This window comes from Danio rerio, chromosome 7 (genome assembly GCF_052040795.2).
Source record: "Danio rerio strain M-AB ecotype USA chromosome 7, GRCz13ab, whole genome shotgun sequence".
Classification (NCBI taxonomy): Eukaryota; Metazoa; Chordata; class Actinopteri; order Cypriniformes; family Danionidae; genus Danio; species Danio rerio.
In genome coordinates this window covers 27,796,398-27,817,500 of record NC_141027.1, presented here as the reverse complement: position 1 = coordinate 27,817,500, position 21,103 = coordinate 27,796,398, and the positions used below count along the sequence as shown (strand labels likewise).

At 35.5% G+C, this 21,103-nt stretch overlaps 1 protein-coding gene across 2 annotated transcripts in view; it reads left to right on the top strand.

The window, feature by feature from the left end:
- The window catches only part of pde3b (phosphodiesterase 3B), a 96,216-nt gene that overhangs the window by 48,414 nt on the left and 26,699 nt on the right, over nt 1-21,103 (top strand). The window contains exons 1-2 of one of the 2 annotated variants that reach the window (XM_087261157.1): nt 19,903-20,062; nt 20,157-20,360. The exons of the other annotated variant lie outside the window; for it this stretch is intronic. The gene's annotated coding sequence lies outside the window, so the exon portion shown is untranslated. Of the gene's footprint in view, nt 1-19,902; nt 20,063-20,156; nt 20,361-21,103 lie in introns of those variants that run through there. 2 annotated transcript variants of the gene reach the window in all.

Genomic DNA, 21,103 nt, shown 5'->3' with positions numbered 1-21,103 from the left:
GAATGTTCTAATCACACCGGTGCGATTGTATGCTTCAGGGACCAGCCAAGGCTGATCACACTGGTGTGATCATACGTGTGAAAGGGTTAAATTTAACCTGACAGTAAATTGCATTTTTTTTTTGTCAATCATGGTAAAAAATGTATACTAGTCATTATCTGAAAGTTCAGATATCAGAAATCATTTGTGTAACAATATTTATCATGCTTCTCATAACCTCCATCCACTCGAAGCAGATTAACACGGCAAACTGGACTGTCAAATGAAGGCCTGTCATAGAGAGGGACAGAGGAGGGTGTTTATGATGTTAGGGCACATCGCCAGTGTGTTCCTCACTCATTTAGACCTATTTGTGTTGAGTTGAACAGCTGAGGTCCAGGTCAATAGAGGATACTGGGAGCAGATCAGGCTGAACCCACATGAAATGCCACCTGCCTCAAACTATTAATGGCTGTGTGATTTATTGAGTGCTGTGCTTTAACTTTGGATCAAACTACCTCGCAGAATCTAATCTCAAAAGTACGCTGATGGCTTGCATTAGCATTGCCGTTCGGATGCAATATGCTAGCCGTGGTTATGTCCCTAAGCCGCGAAATATGCTGGGTGCAATAAGCTGAAAATAAGAGATTTTATGCTAAATCTAAATTGTCAATGTTTTGTTTTTTCCATGAGGCTTGGAATTACTGTATACCTCTTGATCCTTCCTGTGCAGCTTATATTTTAACCTCTATTTGGAAGTGAAAAGATTCAGAAGACAATAATAAACAGAAAGCTCAGGGAGGAGTTTACGGCAGTCGAATGAGGCTGCTTCACCTTTAACGCTCCAGAGTTTTCACACTGTCCTATCAGCTGGAGTTTGAGAGAGTCAGTCAATATGTCACACATTCCTGCTAGAACTCAATGTGCTCTGCTCTAGAGCAGGACTAGTTTGGATAAGCTGTCGAAACTTAAAACCTACTTAAATTTTTTTCTTTCAATTCCTTTTGTTTATTTAGGGATCAATAATGTTGGCCTGATGGGCGGGGCTAGTGGGTGAAAGTTAGTTATTTTGCATTTGTTAGTTGCATTAGTTATGTATGTTTTTTTTGTGGTTTCTGTTGTGTTTTAAATATGGTTAAGAAAATTCAGCTGATTTAAATATTTCAAAGGTAATGTTATGACATTACTGAATGCCTTAGAGTAACGCTGCACGATTCTAGCAAAAATGAGAATCACATTTTTTTTTTTTTTTACTTAAAGGGTACCTATTTTACCCCTTTTTCATGATTTAGGATAAGTTTTTTTGTGTCTTCAGAATGTGCTTGTAAAGTTTTAGCTCAAATCACCCATCAGCCAATTTACTATACGTTTCATAATATTGGATTTTCTGCTCTAAATACAGTGTTGCTGTTTTTGTTGCCTGTGCCTTTAATACTAGTTCTCCCCACTCACTGTTAGTGTGCCTCAATCTCCGGCTGTGTCAGATAAACAGCACACTGACAGACATGAAGGAACCAGATCTCACGTAACGTTTGTGAGAAATACTACAGTAAGAACTTTCCCAATGATTATTTGATGTATTTGTTGTGGAGTTAATTCAAGCCTTTCTGCAACGATGAGTCACACAAAATGTCATTACAAAGTTCATGCACACACAAACAGAGCGCGCATTAGCATTGCACTGTTTTTGCACAGCAGATGTGAAAGAATACACATTAATATCCACTGCTGTATGGATATCCTTTATGTTAATGTACAAAATAAACCTGATTTAACATCCACAAACCAAGATTGAGGCATTTTCTTTTATAATTATACAGACATGTGGCTGTGGTGATAAATTAAAGACAGTGCACAGTGAAGTGATTATATCAGAATACAACTATACATAATTTTATCCAGCTTACGGTCAACTCACGTGTGATTTTTGCCGCCACGAATACATCATTACATAAAGACAGAAATAAAATTCGGGTGAATTATGCCTTATAAATACAATATGCAGACTCTTTCAATGTCATTAGGAGGTGTCCACGTTTCTGAGAAATGTTTATAAAACAATGTAGAGACTTGTGAAACCTTCTATATGATTCTCTCCTGAACTTAAAAAATATAATTGGCTGAATCATAGAGATGCTGGATTAAGATCGTGTGGGGGGTTGAATTAAGATCACAACCTTTTTTTGATTAATCGTGCACCCCTTACCTTGGAGGCTGTTAAGAACTGCTTAACAATAATAAATGTATCCATTCAATATTCAAATCAAAGTGGGGTTTTTTCTGCATTCTGAATGCATTGGTTTATTTACAAATGCATCTGTTAATAGATTTTTAAGCTCACACTCTCTGGTATGTGCACTATGCTTTAAGGCTTTGTTTTTATTTTCAAATGTGTATTTTTTCAAACCTTAGATTTATCAAAAGAGAATCAATACATTTCTATTTAAAATACTGTGTCAGATAAATTTAGTTTTGGTCATTTGCTTTAATAGAATAATGAAAAAAGACAATTGCTTTATCATGCAAGAGAGATCAAGCAGAGCAAATATTTTCAAAATTAATAATAAGAAATGTTTAAGTGTCAAATGAATTAAAACAAGGTAAAATAAGTCTTAACATCTATTAAAGATTTATCATGGTTATATTTTCAATTTGTTTGAGCATTAATAGCAGTCATGGGGTATATGTGCACGTTGAATATATATTTATTTTATCCTGAGTGACGATGAGTTGCTGCATGTATTTGTAAGAAGCTGTGATACTTTTAATGTTAAAGTAAAATAAAGCTTTTAACAAACCCTTCATGCTTTAAAATAATAATTATTCTTTTGGAAACCATGCGTTTTAAACAGTTTTTGTTAAAAGGACTGTTAAATGCTTATTCTGACTGATGAATGTTCCAAGTCAAGCAATTATTTGAAGAATCAAAATCCAGAGTAACAATAACCATGCAGATAAGTAAGTGTATATGCATGGAAAACACACACTTTACAAACACGGATTCAAGGAAATATACACAGGCAACGTGTTGTCATGCATGACTGCTAGTGTACACATGATGGTAGTGATGTCAAATACACATGATTGTGTATATTTAGATCATAACCTGTCCGTGTGGTTTGTTTTGAGACCTTGTCCTGATGGGTGTTCTGGTACTTCTGGTTCTTTGTTTCTTTCTGACTCTCATTATGTCGACCTTTTTTTTGACGAGTGTAAAGTTGAACAAAGCCAAATAGCGATGGGCCATTTAGTACTGAGGCATACCATTGTGGGAAAAAGTTCATCATTGACGTAATATTGTTGACCTTCCTCAGCTTGTGGCATTTTTGTTGTTCCTGCAAAAACGTGTTTGTTATTATGCAAGCTCCTCTCGGGCTGGCATGCAGCCAACAGCCAAAACCTGAAGAATGACTGAAGAGACAGACACAGAGATCAACAGAGATTAGCCTCACGTGTCTCGTAGCTTTACAGCTCTCAGCTGCCATATTCGGGTTTTTTTTTCTTTCACCCTCAGCTGTTCATGTTTGAAAGGAAAGTCAGTAACACAGCTGGCGCACTATTGTATGTGATAGTGCTATTTTATATTAAACCAAACTGAAGAGTGAAGTTTCTCTGACATGCTTTCCGAAGCGTTTATGCTTTGGTGTGAATTATATTTCCCAGTGTACTTTAATTTGTCTGTTATCTTCAGGCTAATTATTGCAATTTGATTAGTTCTTATCGGAAATCACGGGTCACTTGAAAGCAAGAAGTCCTAATGCTGATGACACCTCTTGACTGTCTGTGTTGGACTTTGGAAAAATCCAAGACACGCACACATACTCGCAGCTTGATTTGTTTTAACCAGAACTGAGCCGAAGTTATGTACTAGTTTCCTATTATTCAGCTATGCCTACGTATATCCAGATTTTTTTACTTACTCTATGACAACTTTAAAACATTTAAGCTCAATCTTTACCTAGGCTGCATCAGTACAGTGACAGACATGAAGGAAGCAGATCCCAGGTAACATTTGTGAGAGATACTACGGTAAGAACTTTCCCAGGGATTGAAGTGTCTTCTTTTATAATTGTACTAACGGGCGACTGTGGTGATTAAGATGGTAAAATCGCTGTAATTCATTACAAACATGCACTGTTTTAAAAGCATTTTAAACTTGTAATACTCATTCTTGATCACATTTGATGATGATTGATGATAACAGAGAGCTGAACAGATCTTTTAATTCCAGTTGCTTTGCGCACGTCCTGTCTTGTTGATATGTTTATACGCGCTATTACAGAATCGTGTTAATATGTGGCTGTCATTTACACATTCACATCAATTTGGTGTGCGGGGAAACCACACTCCTTCGTCACATTGCGGTAAGTCTCAAAATGGGAGGGATTTGGATCCTGTTTTAACATCAGGAAATTAAAAAAAAGAGACTTTTTGTGTTTCTGTCACTTCAATATGACTATACACACTATACCCACACACAGTTCTGTCCAAACAGCTTATAAAAGATGATTTTCATCTTAGGTGACCTTTAAGTTTTTTATGTAAACGATTTTGCCATGTATTTTGTAGATTGTTTTTCCTCCATATCTTTTATGTGTTATTTCTCACTTTAAAATGTCTTGTGTTGACATCTTGAGGATAAATCTGTGCTCGTCTTACAGGTGAAAAAACAGTACTTTGGGATTAGGGAAGGGAAGATACCAAGGAGCACAGTTGGCCACATTGAGTGCGTCTCTCAAAAGCATCGATAGTCAATCTTACTCTCATGTCCTGTTGTTACTGAATGGACATTTATAAACGGCAAGAAATACTTATGTGGTTGGAAGTACAGATCTAAAGTCTGAGGAAGCATTTTTTTTTCTCCAGATGCAGTTAACCAGCTTACATGTCGAAATTCTATTTTGTTCATTCTTTTAATGATACTTTTTATATTTATGGTTTATTTTTACTTATGTTTCAAATAATTTATATTAGCATGCTAGCAATCAGCACTGTTTGCGTAAGGCAACCCACAAATTACTTTAAATGGAATACATGATGAATCAAACATCAAAGCAAAATGACGCAGAGCAAAATATGGAAGTCATCAGGTGCCATGTTTGTTGCTCAGCATCTCGGACAAATTATGCTGAGGACAAAAATACAGTGCTGAATCAATGAACTGCATGCATATTGAGGTAAAGTGTACACCAATACTTGGTATAATGCCATTAAAAAATGTACTGTAGTAAAAACTGTTGTAATCTGACATTAATTGTGACCTTACATGATTAGTGGAAGTTATTACTTTATCTTTGAATGATAGCATTAACCACAGTCCATTATTTAACCAATGTGGTTCAATAGGAGGAGGTGCGACCTTGTCACTACGGTTTGGGGAACGTTTCTCCAAAGATGCATTAAGCTATAGTCGTTAATCTGCGAGTTACGTCACTGTGCGTTAAACGGACCACTGGCTGGGGCTTACGTCAGCAGCCTCTGTTTGTGTTGGAAGCAGGTGACCCTCGAGAGGTGAGCTGTAAATCACAAAAGCACAGCAGCAGCCCGGCAGTTTGCATGGGCCTGCATGCACATGTGCACTTTCTTTTCCATGTATATTTGATCACAATGATGCACACAAACAGTCATGAACTATTGCTTTCTTTCCCTTGAGTGCCTTCATTTCCTCAGTATCAGAGATCCGGCACACACTCACATACTGTATTCCCGGTCGCACTTCAGACAGCTGGATTTTCATTTCAGCACTGAAAAAAAATTAAATAAAAAAAAAAAGAGCAGTCACTCTGGAGCTCTTTGCTCTTAGCTGTGCCAAGACAGCCGAGGGGCAGCATGGTGCAGCGCGGTCAGCCAGCGGTACGCAGAGGCAAGGCGAATCAAAGGGCAGCCAAGCTTCAGGGCTGTTCTGATGACCCCGTAAAGCCCTTCCACCTGTTCAAAACACCCGCTCTGGTCTGACTGGGGTCTGGTTGGATAGTAGAGGAGACATGTTGGCTACTATGCTTCTTTTTTAATTTTTGGGACCTCTTCTCATATCGCACAATCATAAAAAAAAAGATGTTTGTCTATGTATGTATAGTCATTGCATATTGGTCCACATGAGGTACACATAGGTAATACTGGGTTTGTCCTTTTTACCTCAAAAGGATGGATGTTGTCAGCAGGTATACCTGGGTAGTCTGTGGTTTTTAAGTAGTGATCTGGAACTAAAGTGTACTTACTCTGTCTGCATTTGCAACAGTGACACAATTTTCAGAATCAGAAACCAGAAGGGCTGGGCGATTAATTGCAAAGTAATTGAAATGGACATTCAGAGAACCTATAATCGATCCAATTTTTCCAGGTCAATTTTTTCAATTACTTTTTCCTAGTTCTTTTTTTGACTGTTCTTTTAAGGTGATGTGTGTTTTAATTTCATTTGTTCAACGTTGATGTTGAATAAATAATCATAGATAGTAGATAGTGTGTGTGTTCCTTCAATTATTTAAAAATCAAGTAATGCAAATGCACACTTCGTTTAAAAATCTCTCACTTGTAATATGTGAGCTTATTTACTGTACAAAACTTGTCAGTGAACTACGAGGGCAAAAATAATAAATAAATAAAATAATCGTTCATTAATCACAATCGAGTTAAAATTGTTAAATTAATCGAGGTTTAGATTTAGCCCAATCAGAAGTTGTCTAACATGTCCACATGTAGACTTTACAGCTTTCCTGTGAGACTGGGTTTCATCAGCCCAAAATATTTGACATGTGTTTATATTTGTAGATTAGTGTATTTTTAACTGCATTTGTTTTATTTAACTTTCCATTTGTATTTTTCATATTTATTTGGAAACCGTGCTATCAGCGTTCACTGTAAAAACATTTTTAAGTTGAATCAAATTTACTTTACAAGTCATTTCAACTTGTATCACAATAAATTGGGGTTTTGGGGTTTTCAAGTGAAATCTTTTACAACTTACAGACAGTTCTCCCAAAAATGTAAATGACCCCATCATTAGCTATGTTTCCATCTACCTTTTTTATGCGGATTTTGGATATGCATATAAAAAAATCAGTTGATGTGAACTGCAAGAATGCACATGACTTTGTAGGATAAACATTTCATTTAGTAAGATATCTACTCTCTCCAATGTTTTAAATGTTTATTTATTTTTATTTTTTTAAATAAAGTTATTTTGATGGGCTCTGTTGACTTCCGTATTAGGAAAAAACTCAGTGGAAGTCAGTGGGTCCCAGCAAGCAATATTTTTCACAATATCATCTTTTGTGTTCAACAGACAAAAGAAACTCAAACGGTTTCGAATAAGTGATGGGTTAGTTAATGATGACGGAATTTTCATTTTTATGGTGAACTAACTCTTTAAACATAAGTTAAAACATGATTAACTTCTTTTAATCTCTTAAAGTTACATTAAATCAAATGTTGTCATAAATTATTGATCACATTTCATTTTAAAGTGCTGTGATTTAGAAAGCTTTGTCAAAAGCAAAAATATTTCTATCGAAAAAAAAAACTTCTTTCCTGCTATTAAGTTTTCACAGTTTAGGAAATATATAGTTTTGCTCATCCCTAGACAGGACAGGATAGCATTCCCTTCCTCCTATAGCCTTAGCATATCAGATACTCTGGCTGACCAGCGAATAACCCGTTCTCTACAGCCCCAAATGGTAACTCCAAAACAAAAGGCAATGGCCAATGCTGATGCTAAGCAAGCTCATAGCGAGACTAAGACAACACACACAATGAACTGGAACTTGTCTAAGAGCTTAACTGCGCTCCAGGCCTTGATCAAATTACTTCTTGTGATGTTTAGATGGTCATGTATTGCAAAAAAAAGAGCCATTCTGAAGACTATTGTCTTCACTGTGCAACGAAAAAAAAAAAAAGCCATCAAAATCATCATCCCATGACGACATTGTGGGGAAATGCTTTCAAACCCTCCCTTTGGAAAGACTCTCCATTATCACCCCATAACCAGTTTTAATAATTTATATAACAGCAACTGATGCATCAACCCATTTACAGCGTCTTTGTTTTAGAGCACCTTATAATGACTCGCATCATTTCCTGGAAGACTGTAATCACACAATCACCATCATATCTTTTTCGGCCAAGTGGAACGCAGTAACCGGTTGGGTCTGTGTCTGTAACCACACTCAGTAGTTTGGAGAGGAGTGATGCTCCCCTGTGAAAAGCGTTCATTTTCCTCCTCACTGGGAATGTTTCTGACAACGTAAACCTCCTCCCCAGTGTCTCTCCTGTCCATCAAAGTCCTGACACCAGCCAGACATAATCACTGCTCAGCATGAAGTCACCGACTGCTCTCCAGAAGACAGCGCAACTCTCTGATGGCCAGGACTGTGAGCCATTAAAGAAGGGTTGTGCTCAAGTTCAAGGGCCAAAGTGTTGAAATTGGATGCATATCTGTCAATAATTATGCTTGTCAGGAATTTGATTGATTTAAGGCGAGAAGACAAACGCTATTTTTTTTATTCACCTGTCAATTATGAAATTTTGAGCTTTTTGGCTTTTTTGGCTTTACACAATTTTTTTTCCCCAGTATAATGTAAAGGCTACACACTTTTAAGTGTCTTTTTAATTTGCTTTTATCAGTGTGTCTAAATATTTTAATTAAATTACATATTTTTAAAGGTATTTTCTAAAAAAATAAAATAAAATTCCACCTGCACCGAGCGATAAATCTGTATACTTTTTAGTAGCAGTTACACCTAATTTCAGGTTTATTCTCATCTATGTTCTGAACTTTTTTTTTTTTTTAATACAGGGGAATTTGTTTCTACACAATTTTCCTGATTATATACTGCTATTTTATTCTACAATATATTTCAGCATCGATTTAGCAATGTAATCATTCGCAAAAGTCACATCTCAAGATATGCAATGTTGAGACCAAATGTCAATGTTGAGTATCATAATTTATCATTTGCGTGTAATAGAGGCCTATGACTGTAAGAGTATTTTAAAAGCAATCAGGCATAAGAAATTGTACCATTACATTAAAAACGAAATACTTCTCGGAAAATGATAAAACACTAGCTATGTTTTTATCCAAAAATGTTAATTAAATTGATGTGCAAAACTGGAATATTGCATAAAAGAAGTGCAAATTAAGCAGCGTTTCCATCTAGCGAGTCAAAGAGAAAAAATCATCACTTCCTGATTAACTGGCGTCAAATATCAACAGTAAAAATGGAATTTGCTGTGGTAGGAGAAGCTGTGTGAATCTTTTCTTCTTTTAGTAAAAGACTTGCGCCTCAGAAGATGATGCCGATATGCAATGAACGCATGCTGTTGTTTGAAGGCATGAGATGCAGAGCAGACGCTTTTGACAGTTCTGGAGGTCATTAATAATATATTAACACTAACACTGAAATGGTTAAGATGTTTTAGAACAGGGGTGTCAAACTCAATTCCTGGAGGGCCGAAGCCCTGCACAGTTAAGTTCCAACCCTGCTCCAACACACTTACCTCAATTAGTTTGATCAGGTGTGTTTAATTAGAGTTGGAACTAAACTGTGCAGAGCTGCGGCCCTTTTGGAACTGAGTTTGACACCTGTGTTTTAGAAGGACCAAAACAACATTTCTGATGTTTTACAATGTGGTCAGCTTCTTGGTTTGTTCATTAACACACATTTTTACCATCGCATGATCTCTTATAACAAAATCACATGACCTTTTTTGATGTTCAAACTGGATTTTGTTCTGTAAAAATGTTTTCATCGTAGTTTGTGCATTTTTTCTTATTGAATAAAAAGTTTATCCTACTCAATTATGCACATTTTTAAAATTTAAGCACATCATGGCGTCTCCATCAAACAATATCCAAAATGTGCATAAAAATAGGTGGATGGAAACATAGCTACTGTTACTTGATCAACATCCCATTCCTCGAAAATAAATAAATAAAAGCAGAACGCTTGCTATGTAAAACAGTAAGGTCACGCTTGTGGTACAATTAATAAATTCCGCCCATTAAAATAACAGCTTGGTCTTTAAACTTTTAAATTCCGGCTAAATTTATTTACTTATCGTGGATCACAAATATCGTTATTGTGATAAAAGTATGATTAATTGTGCAGCTCAAATTTCAACCTAAATTTTTTTTCTTTATTGTATGTATCTACAGTATGCTTTTACTTTGTTTATTAGATTTTAAGCAGACACTCACACCAACAGAATCATCCAAATTTTAACAATTATACATTCTTTCTAAAGAGACATCCAAGTCATCTGGTGATGAATGATATTCATATTACAATATACATTGCAGACTAACAAAATATCGCAATGTTAAAATTTCCCAATATCATGCAGCCCTAGTTCGCAGCACTTCTGAATTATGGAATGAAAGAGATGCAAATAATTCCTTCCGTAAAAGACCCTAATATGTCCTAAAAATGTGCAAGAATTGAAAATAAATCAGAGCTTTTTTTAATGGACTAATGCGTCATTTGCAAATTTTGTTTAATTTTTTAGGAAAAAATAACGTAATCGATCAATAGCAAAAGCGATAACTACTAGATTACGTTTAATGATTTTTTCCACCAAATTCTATGGTGCGAAGTGATTTTAATGTCATTTTTAATGTACAAGAGCTCTTGCTTTTTGTGCTGTTGTCCAATTAAAAATGTATTAAAATGTATTCCGCAGTGCATGACTTCATGCAGAAACATTGCAGTTTTGTCTCGGACAACATGAAATGTGCAGTTGAGATCAATGCGGCTGAAAAGTTCTAATGCTGGACATGAAATGCGATCGTCTCCGGGGGTCAGATGAGACTTGAGTAAGGGCCATTGACCTTGTCTTTGTGAGATAGGCTGGACTTGACGGAGGAGAAGCAGGACTTTCCCACACTCACAGCTGCTGCAGACGAGCTGAGCCGTGAGGGGCGTTAGCCTGCGCTGACGTCAAGACACACACACACATACACACACTCTCTTGCTACCATCCGAGACAAAGCTTTTCCAACTGTCTGTATTTTGCAGACTAAAAGCCTTTACCTTTTGTGTACATTCAGAGTTGGACCCAGTCATTTCAGATTTTAAATATTAGTCATTGCATTTTTATTGCATTTTTTATTTAAGCTTTCATCTTTATATCAATCCTCGAGTTTCCTGCCTTTTTTGTGAAGCATTACAGGATAATGCATTTTATTAGTACCACATGGGATTTTTATGAAGGTTACACGCTGTAAATAAATCCTGGTTTCCACACATTCGGTTTGTGCATGGACAACGTAAAGGAATTAAGATAACGTAAATAATAAATCAAATGAATCATTGACTTCTGCTTTCTTCATTTGTTTCAAAAACACAGATTTCACTACAATTTAAAACGGCATCTTTGGATATTTTTTCAGCTGGAGATACTGTTGTCCTAAAAAACAAAAAATAAATGTAAATAAAAATCGTACACATACTTGCACAACTTAGAACAACATTAAAGAAAATGTAGGCGGTTTTAAAACCTTGATTTTTTTTATTTTTTTTTCCAAACCACGGTATGCCTTGAAAACAGTTATTGTCCCATGTATAGTTGTTTTATCTTATTTTATGTAGTTTGAACAAGCAATACAAAAATATTGTTAAGTGCAGAAAGTGTTTTATTTTGTTGTTATTTGTATAGCAATTATAGAAATATTCTGTTTATTCCTCATTCTAATATGCAGATGTGGATATTATTTCAAAAATCATTTCCTGACCTTTTGTTTCACTGTAACAGTAAAAAGCCCTTCATCAGTTTGGATTAATACATTCTTGCTGAATTTATTTTTTTTAATGAAATACATTTAATAAAAATAAATAATAATAAAATGTTTGAGATGCTACAGTTTGGAATCCATATCAAACTAAATTTACAAAAGTGATTTTATGCATGTTCAATTAAAAAAAAAAAAAAAAACAGCAAACCTATTTTTATCTTTAATAATTGAGTAATTGACCTCAAACAGAGAATTGGGAAAAACTTAGAAATTTTTGTTACAGTGGCAAAATATAAATATTACAATTGATTTGTATTTTGAACTGCTCTGTGATCCTTATAATTGATTATTTTAATTTGTGATCAAATGAGTTCTCTATATGCCTGGCAAATTTATAAAAATATAAAATGAATGGTGGTTAGGCTGCACACTATATTGTTTCAGTATCAATATTGTAATGTGCTCTTCCGCAATAGTCAAATCGCAAAGAAATGCAATGTTAAAGTCACAAAGAACCAAAAGCTTTTTTTCGTATTGTGACGCAGTTCCTGGAGAAACGGTGAGCGTGGCTTGTTTTTTCTACCGCAGACTAAATGGATGATTTCATTCAGAACGATCGGGAAACCAGGGTTTAGAAGAGTTATTACAACCTAACAGACTGCTCCTGCTCACCATTTCTGTTTGTTGTCAAAACTGTCAGTGTAGTGAAGTATATTAGCTCAAAGTTAGCCATTACCTCAAAATCACATAATCTGATTTAACTGGACAACAAACAGGAAGTGCCTTTACAGATTTCAATTAAAGATTAGAAGGGCAAACATTTTTTTTCTTCTTAATGACACACACAGATGAATTGTCCACCCCAAAACTGTCATTGTGAGCTAACAAAATCATATGGTTAGTTTTGATTTCTTGGGGACTTTAAGTCTGGATTATAGTTGACCAGGAGCTACAGAATTGTATTTAATCGCTGTATTTATACGATTTATGCAAAAAAAATAGAAATTAAAAATAAATAAATAAATAATAATAATAATAATAATAATAATAATGTTTTGCTTGTCCTTGTTTCTAGTCAAATATCTACATTTCAAAGCAAAAACAAGACTGTTTAACTTATCCCACTGGCAGATAATTGGGAAAAGCTATAATTTTGCCTTTTCTCATGTACAAAACAATATTTTTACTTGATCTAAGAATTTTGTTAAGATTTGGACTAGAACTGACACAAAGCAAAGTAAGAAAAGCTTTTTTTCATTGCGATCAATCAATTTCTGTACCTGAATACTGTTAACTCCCTAAAAAAATGTCAAATAGTGCTATTTAACTATCTTGTGAAACTGTATTTACATTGTAATATTTATCCCAGAAAAATAAAAATGTCGCACACAACATCAGATTTTTTCCAATATTTGCAGCGCTAAATAAACTCAAACAAAATTATTGTAATGGGTTACAGAAAATGTTTTAGTTCGCAAGCAAACATTATATCAGCACCTAACTTCAACATGCTTCATAGTGTCACTATCCTCTCATTTGATCGTACAATATTTGCTTATGACTGACTTCACGAAACCATTTGCTGTGTTTTTAAACAAATATAACAGGTTTCTCATTTTCATAAAGTCATGAAGTGCAGATCGGCGTGTATATGTGTGTGTGCGTGTGTGTGTAAGGTGATACGTGTTCATCAAGGGTTGGTTTGTTGTTCTGCTTCACTAGCCGCTGTGTTGTGTGATGTTGATGAAGCTCTTGACTGGCTCTGTGGTTTTTATGATGCTGTTTTTGTTTGACCAGCCCTGCTTGGCCTCCTGCTTTCAGACGATGTGCAGTTATTTAGCCACTCGGCTGAGATTCTCTCAAACACAAACACACGCAACACTCACACATATATAATATATATATATAAAATCTTCGTCTCGCTCTTAAACACACTGACACACTCATAATAACAGTGTCAAAGAACAAACCTAACAAAAAAAAAAACAGGACTGGCCTGACTTTTTATCTAGAGTCTTGGTAAGCACAGATCCCACGTGTTGTTTGTTAGCATTTCTTTGCGTTAAGTATGGTAGCTTTTACCTTCTGTAGGCGAATGGCTGCAGACTAGAGACCTCTTTTGAGTGTTTTAGTTGCTGTAGTGTGTTGTAATGCAAATACTGTATGACACTTTTGCCCACAGTGGATCTGCTGATTATCTGCCATTAAAAGAACTGAAACTGTTTTGTTTGGTGCTCTGACTGTGAATGTATTTGTGTACATCTACATGTGTTTGGCCTGCTGTTTTGTGCTTCTGTTTTAATGATAAAAAAGTCAGTGAAATATAGCTTATAGGGCTGGAACTGATGATTATTTTCAGAATCGATTAATCATGCATTTTTAAAGTAATCGATTAAAGGAAATTTGAACAGTTTATTATTTTTTATATTTGCTTGTTTCAATTTGAATTCACAGTGTTGGTGTTACAAACATGAACCCGATTTATGTCAGTGACTACCAGCATTTTGAGGAAAGCATTAGTTACACCAAAAGTGGCTTTATGTGGATTGTATGTTTTAAAGATATGGCATTTAAAAAAAAAATCTAAATTCATTATTTACTCTGCCTCACATGGTTTTAAACCTTTAGCATTTTTTTCTTCTGATGAACACAAAAGAAGATATTTTTTAAAATGCTGATTGTACACATCGACTTCTATAGTAGGAAAAAAATTATTGTTAAAGTCAATGGATTATTCATGGTTTTAAACAAGTGAAGGGTGAGTAAATGATGACAGAATTTCCTTTTTTTTTGGTGAACAATTTTTTCTTTAGGCATTATTTTGTATGTGAACAACAAATTACTTATTAAACTGATTAAATAAAGACAATTTTGCTATATTTATGTAGTTTTGAAGGATTTATCGGGCAGTTTAGAGTGGTATAGTATGGTACAGGTTGGCACGGATCACCTATATCAGGCTTGCGTTTCCACTGCCAATAGGGTACCAATGGTGTACGACAGAAAGTTGCAGTTGACATCATTCTCGCTCAAGAAAATGTAAAACTGTACGGGTCGTTTACATATGAGGAGCGCTTCTCACAAAACAGAGGCTTTATACACATAAATACTTGTGTATAAATGTTCATTACTAACCTTCCTATAGACATGATTTGATTTTAATTGCAGATTAAGGATACGGCAAAATAGCCTACTGTAATGTCGGCAACTCTAATGAATAAATAAATAAATAAATGCAATATATGAACACAAACAGCCCCTTGCAGTCTCCGATATGTTACCATTTACAAAAAAACTACACACAGCAGACATTTAATCCTTATTTGGGTTTAAAAACAACCTGCAATATAGCCCACAGTAAGTGCAAACCTCTCATCTGTATCTTTAATCTTCACCAGCATGTCACTTCTGTTAAAAAGTATTTCCGAGTTCATAATAGTCCAAAAGGCGATGATAATAATAATTATACATGGCTGTCTGTTCATCTTTTAGGTTGCTCAAAGAATCATTTTCTTCTTTCTCATGGCTTGTATATGTACTAGTGAAGCTTCTCTGTAAACCAATAGCATTCAGCTGCTTGTCTAGCTTTACTTTTTGGTACCTTTTTGTCGTGCTAGGTACCCTTATATTGATATATAAAGACTAGAAATGAGACAAAGCATTAAAAGCAAAGTAAGAAATTTTTTTTTTTGAATTGTGATTATTTAATGTGTTAACCTGAATACTCTTAAACTCCCCAATCTATTTCCTAAAATAAAAGAAGAATAAAATATCAGATTATCAGATTTTTCTATATCGTGCAGTGGCTTAAGGGTAGTCATTATTTTTGGCTGCAAACAAACTTATTGTAATGGGTTACAGAAAACGTTTTCGTTCGCAAACAAGTGAAGGGTGAGTAAAGTATGACAAAAGTATTTTTTTCTTTAAGCACTATTTTGTATGTGAACAACAAATTACTTATTAAACTTATTAAATAAAGACAGTTATACAACATGTATGTCATTTTGAAGCATTTATGTGGATGCACACATTCCCATGTATAAGGCTGCTGTCATTTTTAAACCTAAATCACAGATGTCTTTCAGCAGTTAAACATTAGATATAATCGACTGTGTTTATATAAACACTCTAAGACGGGTATTTCAACAGCATGTATTGGACAGAAATAAGCCGCAAATGTAACTGAATTGAGCACATGCTGGGAGAGAGAAGTGTCTTTGTACGTTAGAGTGTGTTTGTGTGTGTGTGTGTGTGTATGTGTGTGTGTGTGTGTGTCTTTTCATGAGAAATGTTTTTATTAATCAAAATTATTTTTCACCGTTTTAAAATATTTGTTGAAAACAGTGATTGATATTGTATACTTGTAAGTAGTCAAGATCCACATAGTTACATGCATATCAAGTGTGTTTCCTGTGAGCACTTGCGATCAGATTTCAAGCTTAGAGTCTCTGATTTCATGACTATGTACAGTGAATACATCAGAGCGAGCGAAAGCAGCCATTACTCCAGTCTTCAGTGCCACATAATCGTTCACACTTCATCCTAATATGCTGATTTGCTGCTTGTGACACATTTTGTGTTATCAGCAGTGTGTGTTGCTGCTTTGTATTTTGCTGGAAACTGATAAAATAAACAGCTTTTGTATGTTTACAGTTTTATTTCTTTCATAAATTGAAGGATTAAAAGCACAGGGTTTATTTAAAAATACATAATCTTTTGTAGATATTTAGGAGCTTTTACTGCCACTTTTGATCAATTTACACAAATCCTGGCAGAATAAACATATTCTTTATTTAAAGGGGACTTATTATGCCCCTTTTTACAAGTTGTGAAATAAGTCTATAATGTCTCTAGAGTGTTTATTTAAAGTTTCAGTTCAAAATATAACACATTTGTTTTAGAGCTCTTTAAAAGAGATCCTAATTCGACCATTTGGGTTTCTATTGCTTTAAATTCAAATGACATTTTCTAAAGAGGGCGGGGCTACCAAACCCTATGTGTCAGCATAGTGACAGATTCAAAAACAAGACTAATGTCCTATGCTAATGAGGGGGGGGGATCATCATCACTAATAGCCAGCTCTTTTCCTCCACTAATGACATGTACAAAGAGAGAATGTTATTCAATATGTTTCTGTAGAGTGTTTTTATAAAGTGCAATTATAAATGAACAATGAACAAATTTTTACCATTTGAAGCTGGTTATATTGCCACACAGCTGTGTTTAAACCCCTTGTAAAAGTTCTAGATTTGTAAAAATATGTAGATTTGCTACTCAAGAAATATTTCTTATTGTCAGCTATGTGGATAGCAGCTTTGTTTTTGTGGAAACTTTGATAGATTTTTTTTTCTTCCCAGGATTCTTTGATGAATAGAAAGTTTGAAAGGGCAGTGTGTATTGAAAATAGAAATTTATTATAACAATGTAAAAGTCCTAACTGTCACTTCTGATGAATGTAACATCCAGGCTGAATACAAGTAATATTATATTAAATTTTCTTCAAAAACATTTGAATGGTAATATTTTGGTGATACATTGATGTCATACTACAAATGCAATGTGAATGGCAGATGTCCTGTTTTTACCTACTATTAAAGGCTCAAAATGTGAGATTTCTTTTCATTGAATCTCATCAAAGATGCTTTAATAAGCTGTGCATTTTATTAGTCTGCACAGAGGAGCATTATATCAAAATCCTAAAATGTATTTACTATGATAAACCATCGCTGTTTTCACTACCCCACAATCACGATTGGAAAAAAAGGAAGCGATTGACTATGGTATGACTATGACTATGGCTGTGCTGCATGCTTTTATGTTGCATTACACTCGTCTCTCATCAGCAGCTGCGTTAGCGGTTTTGTTTCACTTTGACAGCATACAGTCTTACTCTGCTTCATACTAAAATAAGTTTAGCATACTTTAACTCATCAGTGTGAGTTCTGCTAGAGTCTTGTAGGATGTATTTAAGACAACAACTCCCATTGTTACCACACTCAGACATGGCCTCATCAGATTTTGCCATTGTTTATTTTCAATATGCACCCGTCTAGTGTTGAAAATTACACAATGTGTCTTAGTATGCATTTTCAGTGAGCCAACTGTTTAAATCTTTGAGTTTAAATCTTTGTGTTCATCACAACAGCGGAACAAAACTATGATTCACAGCTTACAAGAGAGCAGGAAAGCAAAGAAATAAAAATGATGAATAAATAATGAAATGAAGCAAAGTCTGATGAATGTGTGTGCTTTTGTTCTGTGCGTTAAAGTATAAATATCTTGTTTTTATGCACTTCCACACAACATATCTGATCCACTTATTAGGTTTGACATCACACAAAATGGCTTCCGGCTCCAAGTGCTCTATCAAACTGTATGGGGGAAATCAACAAATGGTAATAAACGTTTTTAAAGCAATGTAGTACTTTTCAAAATCATGATCGCAATATACACCAGTGTTTCCTCTAGGATTTTTTTCCAGCTGTGGCTGCAGGCCTTTTATACTCAGATCTACCAACTACCTATGGTGTTATTTCAATGACATGTTGTGAGCGCAGTATTACAATTCGAGATAGCATTTGTATAATAACCTACGAGCATATGAATCTCTCTGCTTGCGTGCTGATTTCCTCTGCTAGTGCACAAAACTTCTTGTACGCCCTCAAATATACGCTGCTCAAGGCAAGCACTGATCTTCTTGTGCGCTCTCAAATAAACGCTGCTGAAGTGCGATTTAGCGCGTTTATGTAGTGAGTATGACTCCAACATTTATTATATTTGCTAGGAATATATTTGAATGTCTCTAATAGACCTACAAAGTGGTATTAATGCGTCCTGAAGTAAAGTGAAATGGCTATATGTCATGTTTGCCGGCTCACACATCACGCACCTGTCAGTCTGTTAGCACGTAACCTTAAAGGGTTAAACAAAAAGCGCACATGACTACTACGGTTACAGAAAAGTTTGCGCTGTTATAATTCACTTAGTGTTGGTGCGATTATCACCCACTATTTAAAAAAAAAAAACACGACAGTGTTTTGAATGAAAAGCTGTAATGTAGCCGTGGTGGGATGAATTTTGGGGTGGCGCTCCACCATGGAAGAAAGAATGTAGCGGAAACCATGTACACTGTAAAAAAAATATGTTATTTCACCCAACTCTCAACCCCCACCCCCCAAAATAACGGCTGTTAAATTGCAGAAATTTACCGTAAAATATCAGATGTTAAATGCATACCTGTCAACACTCCAATTTTTCGCGGGAGTCTCCTGTATTTTAGAGCAATCTGCCGCAACCCTCCTGTTTTGTTATTTTCTCCGGAAAACTACTGTAATTTCACCTCCCCCTTACTTACACCACAGTACAGTTAATTTTCTGTCCCAGTTCTCATCAGTGTTATTCAGAGACCTCAATGATTAAATGACAGAAATTTACCGGAAATATACATTTAGGGAGTTTTTTGTAATTTAACAGCTGTTATTTTAAGCTTTTTTCCTGGCGCCCCAGCTTCCAGTAAAACAAGTTAAGTAACGGATTTATTTTCACAGTGTATATATCCATGCCTAATCCGATGGCCAGAAAGTGATAATTTTTTTTATAAATTGGTAAAATTTTGGTGTCTGTGATGCAAGAAATCCAGAGACTGTTGTAAATAAACAATATTACGATAAACGGTGATAAACGAGTATTTTCTCTATTCAAATAAGTAGCAGCTTAGACCCGGAAACAGAATTCCATACGTCACGACTTAAGTGGATAGCGATCGCATGTTTAGGTTGATAAGCAGAGTAGTTTACTCTGTACATTTAATCACATGTTTATGTCTACACTAAAAGCAATGCAGTCGAGTATGTTTCCATCTCTCTCTCTCTCTCTCTAAGTGGGCAGCTTAAAACATTTCAGATCCCATTCACACCTCTGTTTAGCATTGTCCACTCGTGATCTGATTGACAAAAATACATTTGAATATCAGCTGTAAACAGGGTTACACATTTACAGCTCTCCGCAAATGTGGTTTCAGTTACTGGCTGACAAAATGTTTTGGCCTCCATTTGCACCTTCGCCTAGGCCTGCCCGTGTCACGCAAACAGACCTTAAGGTAACATATTCAAGGAAGCAGACTGTGTGAAACCAACTCAGCCTTTTATTTTTCTGTTAATCTCTGCTCTGACTCTAAAGTTTACCAGCTCAACAGTCCGGAAAGAACAAGATTTGATGTGAGCTGCTTGGTGACATTGTGGACCATTCAGAGGGGTCGAACTCTGTGCCACATGGGTGATTTAATGGAACGAGTCTGATGTTAAGCCGTCTTTTATTATTATTTTTTTGGGGGGACCCTAAAAACCTTTCCAATGTGTGAGAGAGCGCAAGTGTCAGACAGCTTTTTGTTATTCTCTCCATCTTTCTGCTTGCCATGACGCTTGTACTATTGTTTGCTGGCCTCTGTCAGGTTGCCATGGCACTGCTTATTTGCCGTACTAAACGTCTGATGGTGTTAAGCAGATGCTGACAGCTCACCGTGGTCATCATCTCTGTCTGATCTGCAAAGCGTCTGATTGAAAAGCAAGAGGACGCTATTTACATCTGAATTCAGAGCGTTGCAGTGGTTTAATGGTCACATGTTTGGTTCAGAATTAACTTTGGAGTCTTGCAGGTGAGTGTTTCCATCAGCTCCATCTGTTATTCTTTGAGCTGGGTGTTAGTGTGTGTGTGTTTTGTGAGTAAGAGTGTGTGGTCATATCTTTTGGACAGCTCTGAGTGCCTAAAAGTGTTGCTGGTTTTAAAGAACAGGGCTGCTGGAAGTGACACATGACATGGTCATCGCAGGTGCAGGCCGCTTCTGCTTTGTGTTGTGAACGGTCCTTCTCTCATGCATCACCATTACTCCCCCATGTGGTCAAACACTGCACTGCCGTTTGGTTTTCTGCGAGTTTAACATGGCGACCGACCGTTGTTGGCTGGAACTCTCTTGAATTTGGTTGGTCTGGTAGTTTTACGAATAGATTGCATGCTGTTGTTTTGATAACACTGCCGAAATCGTGTTAATTTGTGTTTGTATAAATAATTTGCTGAAATATTTTCTTAGCACAAAATCATGTCACTGAAATTTTCATTATTTTATGCATAAACAGAATATTTATCTTGAAAAATTATTTAGCCTTTATTTTTAACGCCCTAAATTTGTTACATGGAGTACAGGGCCGTAGCCAGCTTGGTGGGTGGTTCTTTTTTTCCTGAAAAAATTGCCTTTTTTTATTTAATTTTTTTTATTCGTCTTGTTTTCTATTCATTTAATTTAAGGTTTAAATACTGCATTTTAGTGACATTTTAAGCACTATGTTTTCTGGATTAGCTTGTTGGGTGGTCATCATAGCCACACTTTTTAATGTACTAAAA